Here is an 8,173-nt window from a genome sequence, read left to right as displayed (position 1 = left end):
GACTGAACTGGTATCCCAGATGCAAGACAAAGTCCTCCCGACTCTTTCCTCTCCTCTCCTCTAGCAGAAGGAAGGGGTCTCCTTTGGAGCTGTGAGCTGTGCAGCCTGGGGTGAGGATGATGCCATGTCCCTTTGCTGCCATAACTTGTGTCTCAGTATGTCATGTGTCCCCCTAACATCCCAACATGTGCTGTAGCCCCCTGTGGCAAGGTTTGCAGTCACTCAAGTTCCATACAGTGAGATTGGTGATCCCCCTAGGGCTAGGGCTGGTTTAAATGCCCCCTCTGTTGGTGGGTGTCAGCTGAGTTTGGTCCAATTTTCCTTTCTGTTCTAATGGAACAGCACTGAGCTCAATGCCTCACAATTGCTGTATTCTCCCTCCTCCAGTGCCCAGAGGCTCTCACACTGCTGCTGCCAGGGAGTGGGGAAAGGGTGGCATCATGATTCAGGACTATTTTTCCTATCTCTTCAGTGCCTCTTTCAGGGGTATAAAGTTATATCTACATACTATGAGTGCTCATCTGATTTTTGGTTCTTATGAAGATTTTTCTTTGTGTAGATAGTTGTTAACTTGGTGTTCTGCTGGGGAGATGATTGGTGGAGCTTTCCACCATCTTGCTCCACCTCTGAGATCTAGGGCTTTTATTTTTTTGGGAGATTTAGTCTGTGCCTTCGATTGAGGCATATTTTTCTGTTTCTTTGTATGCCTTGTGCTTATTTGCTGAAGTTTGGGCGTTTGAGAAAACAGTCATTTCTCCCAGCCTTTATAGGCTGCCTTCATGCAGGGAAGACCTTTACTAATAGGCCCAGCATAGAGGCCTTGAGTCTTCCTGAACCTTTTCTGGGGACACCTTCCCAGGCCTGTATGGGTGATTTTTATTCAAGTATATATGACAGCTTTTAAGTGTTTTAATTTCCACTAGTATCTCACTTCTGCTTCTTCTTAGAAGCCTTAGGGTTTCTACTGTGTTACTCTGCGTGTAACCTCTTGCCCTTTGGCCCTGTGAGACTGCCAATCCACTGTTGTCCTAATGTGCCATGGAGACCACTGCTGTTTTTAGTGTCCTCTAATGTGGCATCCAAGTCATGCCACCAATCCCTCAGTACTCAGTCTTGTGAGACAGAAGCCAGTCCCTCAGGTAGCCCCCATATAAGCCAGAACGTTAAATGCATTTTCCACTCTTTTCTTTCCATATCAAGGGAGGAGCTGGGAGTTAGGGTGCTTCCACCCAATCACAGTGTACTGCACTCTGAAGGAATGGGGCACATACAGGCAAAATGCCAAGTCATTTCCTACTGTTTAAATGCATTTTTATATTGATGTTAGCTGGGATCCTGCAGCTTCTTAACTGGTTTCTAGGGTTTTCCCAAGAATATTTTGATCCATATGTATTGTTATTAATTTTGTGTCTTCATGAGGAACAAGAGCCTGGACGTTCCTAGTCCACCATCTTGCTGACCCACATTATTTTCCTATGCATCCTTATTTTCCTGTAAAACTACTACTACTACTACTACTACTACCACCACTGCTACTACTACTACTACTACTACTACTACTACTACTACTGGTACTAATGAGTTAGAAAGTTGAGTGGTACCATCATTAATTGTAAAATTTCAGAGAATAGAAAAGCTTGTCTATATAAGCCGAGTAAAAGAAAACTAAAAACTTTTTAAGAAAACTGACAACTCTATAACTCTTGGGAGTAAGTTATCTTTTTTATTTTTATTTTTATTTTTGAGATGTAGTCTCTTTCTGTCACCCAGGTCAGAGTGCACTGGCATGATCTCAGCTCACTGCAATCTCCGCCTCCTGAATTCAAGTGATTCTCCTGCCTCAGTCTCCCGAGTAGCTGGGATTACAGGCATGTGCCACTGCACCTGGCTAATTTTTGTATTTTTAGTAGAGATGGAGTTTCACCATGGTGGCCAGGCTGGTCTCAAACTCCTGACCTCAAGTGATCTACCACCGCGGCCTCCAAAAGTGCTGGGATTGCAGACTTGAGCCACTGCACCCTGCTGGGAGTAAGTAACATATTTATAAGGCTATGTGGAATATTTGTCATTCTCTTTTTTTTTTCTACTTTGCTGATTTTTAAAATTTTCTACGGGAACATATCCTAATTACTTTTATAATACAAAAGTTTCTAAATTCAAAACATATTGTAGGTTCCAAGAGCAAAAGTACACTAAGAGCCAATGCAGTGCATCTTACAGAATTGGCTGCATCTGGGTCCATGCTCCCCGTTCTCCCACTCAGCCATCCCATGCTGCCATTTCTCCTTTCCTGTCAGCTCCCTTGTCCGTGCTTCTTTCTTAAACATTCACATTTATCCTTGTATGTCTCTATGGATCCTATCTTTGTTTTCAGAAAATAACTAAATAAATTATGTTAACTATTTTGCAGTTAATTTTTTCCAGAACAGTTTTAGATTTCAAAAAAGTGAAGATATTACATATAGTTTCTAAAATACTCTGTATCTAGTTTATTTTCTTTTTAACATTGTATATTACTAATTTGTTAGAATTAACGAATCAATATTGATACACTATTATTAGCTAAACTTCATGTTTGACTCAGATTTCCTTAGTTTTTACCTAATGTCCTTTTTCTCTTCCAGGATCTCATCCAGGGACACCACATTATATTATATTTCATCATCAATTCTCCTCAGGCTCATTTTGGCCATGAGATTTCCTCAGACTTGTCGTTTTTGATGACACTGACAGTGTTGAGGGATCACTGGTCAAGTATTGTGTAGAATGTTTTCCAGCTTGAATTTGTTTGATGTTTTTCTTACAACTAGACTGACAATAGGAGTAAGGCACAAAATTAACATATAATTTTTATTACATCATTTCAAGGGTACATGTTAGCAATATGATTTATCGTTGTTGATGCTGATCTTGATCATTGGCTAATACAGTGTTTGTCAGGTGTCTCCAATGTAAACTCATTTGTTTCTGTCTTCCTTTACATATTACATTAATTAAAAGAAAGTCGCTATTGTGCAGCACACATGAGAGTGGAGAGTTATGCTCCAGCCCATCAAGTACAATTACATAAATTATTTGGAATTCTTCCACATAGAAATCTGTCTCTCTCTCATTTATTTATTTGTGTGTTTATTCATTCATCTATTCATTTATATCAGTAGAGACAATATGTGTTTTAAAATATTTTATCTTAGTCTATGGCTTCTATTTTCATTCCCTTAATAATATTTTTCATAGACTAGAAGTTTTTTTTGTTAATGTTAACACAATTCAAATTATCCATTTTTCTTTCATGATTTGTGCTTTTAATATTGTATGTTAACACTCGTGGTGAAAACCAAGGCCATGAGACTTGCTCCTATATTTTCTTCTATAAGTTTTATAATAATTAATTTTGCATTTAGGGTTACAATTCATATTTAATCAATTTTTGTGAAATATAAAGTCTATCTCTAGAATTTTTCTCTCTCTCTTTGCATATAGTCATCCTATTTTCCATCATCATTTGTTGATAAAACTACACTTTATTGAATTTCATATGTCTTACATAAAAAATAAGTTGACAATATTTGTGTGTATCTAGTCCTTGGTCCTGTATTATTATCCATTTATTTTTGTGTTTATTTTTTTGCTAATTTTATGCTGTCTTGATTTTAGTAGCTTTATAGTCTTGAAATTAGGTAGTTTAAATCCTCAACCTTTTTTTCTGTAATGTGTTAAATATTTTAGGTCTTTCACTTTCTATATAACTTTTAGAATCAGTTTGTCAATATAAAAAAATAGCTTGCTGGTAATTTCATCGAGATTATGTTGAATATATTTGATCAAGTTGGGAAGTATTGACACCATAAACAGCGCTGAGTTTTCTAATCCCTGAACACATTCTTCATTCGTTTAGATAATGTTTCAGTGTTTCTTCCAACAGATTTTGTAATATTCCATGAATAGAACCTGTATATATTTTGTTAGATTTATATCTAATATTTTATTATTTTGGTGCTATTGCAAAAGGTATTAAAAAATTTCAGATTCCAATCATTCATTGCTGGTATATAGGAAAGAAATTGACTTTAGATGTTAACCTTTTATCATGTGATGTTGCTATACTTGTAATTAGATCCAGAAATTTTGTTGATTCTTTGGAGCTTTATGCATAAATAATGATGCCATATGCGAACAAAGACAGTTTCTTTACTTCTCTTACTTCAGTATCTTGGACTTCTAGTACAATGTAAAATAGGAATGGTAACAAATAACATTTCTTTCTCATCCCTAATCACAGCAGAAAAATATTAATTTTCTCATTATTAAGTAAAATGTTGGCTGTAGTGTTTTTTTTGTTTTTTTTTTGTTTTTTTTTTAAAGAATGCTTTTTTATCATTGGGCGCAGTGGTTCATTGAGAGGCCGAGGCGTGCGCATCACCTGAGTTGAGGAGTTCAAGATCAGCCTGGCCAACATGATGAAACCCCGTCTCTACTAAAAATACAAAAAAAAAAAAAAAAAAAAAAAAGTCCTGGACATGGTGGCGGGCGCCTGTAATCCCAGCTACTCGGGAGGCTGAGGCAGGAGAATCACTTGAACCCGGGAGGCAGAGGCTGCAGTGAGCTGAGATCGCGCCATTAAACTCTAGCCTGGGCAACAGAGCGAAACTTCATCTTAAAAAAAAAAAAAAAAAAGAGTTATTATCAAACTGAGGATGTTTCACTCTATTCCTAGTTATCTGGATGGTCTTACCACGAATAGATATTGAATATTGTCATAACATTTTCTGCATCATATGACACAATCTGTAATTTTTCTTTTTGATCCTGTTCATAGATAAATTCTATTAATTAATTTTCAAATGGTGAACCAGCTTCACATAACTGTAACAAATTTCAATTACTTTTATGCATTGTTAGATTCAACTTGCTAACATTTTATTGAGGAATTTTGTATCTATCTTCATGAGAGATACTGGTCTTCAGTTTTATTTCTTATATCTTATCTGGCATTCATATTAGCATAATGGTAGATAGAATGACTTTGAAAGTGTTCCCTTTGCCTCTATTTTCTGGCTGAGATTGTGGAGAACTGATATCAATCCTTCCTTAAATATTTGGTAGAATTCAACAGTAAAACTATTTGGGCTTAGTGTTTTCTTTCTCTTTTTTGAAAGATTTTAAATTATCGATGCAATTTATGCAATAAATGCAAATCTATTCAGATCTATTTCTTTTTGTGTGCGTTTTGGTAGTCTGTATTTTTCAAGTAATTGGTCCATTGCATTTAAGTTGTCAAATTTGGAGGCATGGAGTTGTTTATAGTATTCCTTTATTTTTTTTTAAATTTCCATAAGATTATTCTTGATAAACCCTCTTATATTTTTGTTATTGTCTGTGTCTTTTCTCTTTTTTTCTTGGTTAATCTAGTGAAGACTTACCTTTTTTTAGCCTTTCTTTTAAAGAACCAGACTTTGGGTTTGTTGAATTTTTTCTATTGTTTTTCTGTTTTAATTTTTATTATTTCTTTTCTTCTACCTGCTTTAAATGTAAATTGTTTTTCTTTCTCCAGTTTTCTATGATGGAAATATAGATGATTGATTGCAACATTTTTTCATTTTCTAATTTATGCATTTAATGCTATAAATTTCTCCCAAAGCATTGTTTTTGTAACATCACACAAATTTTGACTACTTGTTTTTTCATTTTAATTTACCTCAAAACATTTTCAAATTTTTTCTGAGACTCTTGACTCATGTTAATTAGTTGCTTAATTTTCAAATATTTGAAGCTATTTCTGCCATCTTTCTGTTATTGATATCTAGTTCAATTTCATAGTTTTGAAAAGACACTTTGTATGATTTCTATTCTTTCAAATGTGTCAAGTATATTTTATGATCCAGAATCACGTCTATCTTGGTGGATGTGTAAGATTGACAATATGTGTATTCTGCTGTTATTCAAGAACATTGTGTACAAATATCAATTAGATTCAGTTGATTAATTGTGTTATTCAGGTCAATTATATTTGTAAATATTTCTTGTCTGTTTTACCTTTCAATATGGAAACTGTGATATTAAAATTTCCAACTGGTATAATTAAATTGTGTATTTCTCCTTGCACTTCTATCAGTTTTTGCCTCACATATTTTGACAATCTGCTGTTTGGTGCATACACATTTAGGATTGTTAGGCTTTTTTGGTGAATTGACACCTTTATCATTAGGCAATGCCACTCCTTAGCCCTGAAAATATCCCTTGTTCTGGAGTCTTATTCATCTTAAATTAATATAGCTACTCCAAATTCTTTAGATTATTGTTATTGCAGAATGTTTTTCCCCATCTCCTTACTTTGAAACCCTCTGAAACTTTGCAGTTCAAATGAGTTTCTTGACAATATATAGTTTGGTCTTGTTTTTTATTATAGATTTCAATAATACGTCTTCTTTCATTTTATTTTTAAATTCTTATTTATTTATTTATTTTTTGAGACAGAGTCTCACTCTGTTGCCCAGGCCCGGGTTCAAGTGATTCTCATGCCTCAGTTTCTGGAGTAGCTGGGACTACAGGTGTGCATCACTGCGCCCAGCGAATTGTATTTAGGGTAGAGGCAGGGTTTCGCCATGTTCCCCAGGCTGGTCTCAAACTTCTGGGCTCAGGCAATCCACCCGCCTCCACCTTCCAAAGTGCTGGGATTACAGACATGAGCCACCATGCCCGACCGACAATGTATCTTTTAATTGGTGTATTCAGATCATTAATTTTTAAAGAATTTTAAAAAATATTTGACCTAATAGTTTCTAATCTTCTATTCATTGCATTTGTTCTTTGATTTTCTCCTTTTGCCTGCCTTTTCTGATTTTAATTGAGCGTTTTTATGATTGAGCGTATCTCCTCTCTACATAATTTTACTTTCTTTTACAATTTTTAATGTTATTTTTTCTAGAATTTGCAGTATCTATTAACATGAATCCATATTTGACACAAGTATCACTGGGCTGCTTCATATATTACACAGATAACTTAGGATGCTCCCCATTCCTCCATCCCATCCCTTATTACATTGTTACCATTTATTTTTCTTTTCCATCTGCTATAATCATCCAATACTCTGCCATTATTTTACAAAACATCTCTTAGATGAATTGAGAATTAGGGAAATATGCTTTATTTTAGCTTCATTTATCATTTCTTTGATGCTCTTTTTCAATGGTTATTTGCGTTTCTGACCTGTGTACTTTTCCCTCTTTCTGAAGGACTTCTTTTAACCACTTCTTGCAGACCAGGTCTATTTTAAAGAATTTCTTCTGCCGGGCGCGGTGGCTCAAGCCTGTAATCCCAGCACTTTGGGAGGCCGAGACGGGTGGATCACGAGGTCAGGAGATCGAGACCATCCTGGCGAACACGGTGAAACCCCGTCTCTACTAAAAAATACAAAAAACTAGCCGGGCGAGGTGGCGGGCGCCTGTGGTCCCAGCTACTCGGGAGGCTGAGGCAGGAGAATGGCGTAAGCCCGGGAGGCGGAGCTTGCAGTGAGCCGAGATCGCGCCACTGCACTCCAGCCTGGGCGACAAAGCGAGACTCCGTCTCAAAAAAAAAAAAAAAAAAAAGAATTTCTTCTGTTTTTGTTTGTCTGAAAAAGCCTTTATTTCTCCCTTAATTTCAAAAGATAATTTCCCTGGATATAGAATTCTAGGGAGTAACCGGGCGTGGTGGCGCACACCTGTAATCCCAGCACTTTGGGAGGTCTAGGCAGGCGGATCACGAGGTCAGGAGATCGAGACCGTCCTGGCTAACACGGTAAAACCCCGTCTCTACTAAAAAAATACAAAAAATTAGCCGGGCTTGGTGGCCGGCGCCTGTAGTCCCAGCTACTCAGGAGACTGAGGCAGGAGAACCGCGTGAACACGGGAGGCGGAGCTTGCAGTGAGCCGAGATCGCGCCACTGCACTCCAGCCTGGGCGACAGAGCAAGACTCCTCTCAAAAAAAAAAAAAAAAAAAAAGAATTCTAGGGAGTAATTTTTTTCTTTCAACACTTGAAATAATTTACTCTCTTATTACTTGCATGGCTTCTACTGAGAAATCTGCTGAAATTTTCATTTATTTACTTATATTTTATTTACCGAGGTAAATAGGTCTTCAGTGTGAGGTTTTGTTAATCTGGCTAGGATTACAGATCTGGCTATTTAC

The sequence above is a fragment of the Papio anubis genome, chromosome 8 (assembly GCF_008728515.1).
Source record: "Papio anubis isolate 15944 chromosome 8, Panubis1.0, whole genome shotgun sequence".
Taxonomy (NCBI): domain Eukaryota; kingdom Metazoa; phylum Chordata; class Mammalia; order Primates; family Cercopithecidae; genus Papio; species Papio anubis.
The sequence above is the reverse complement of the archived record's forward strand: the minus strand, read 5'-3'. Positions refer to the sequence as shown.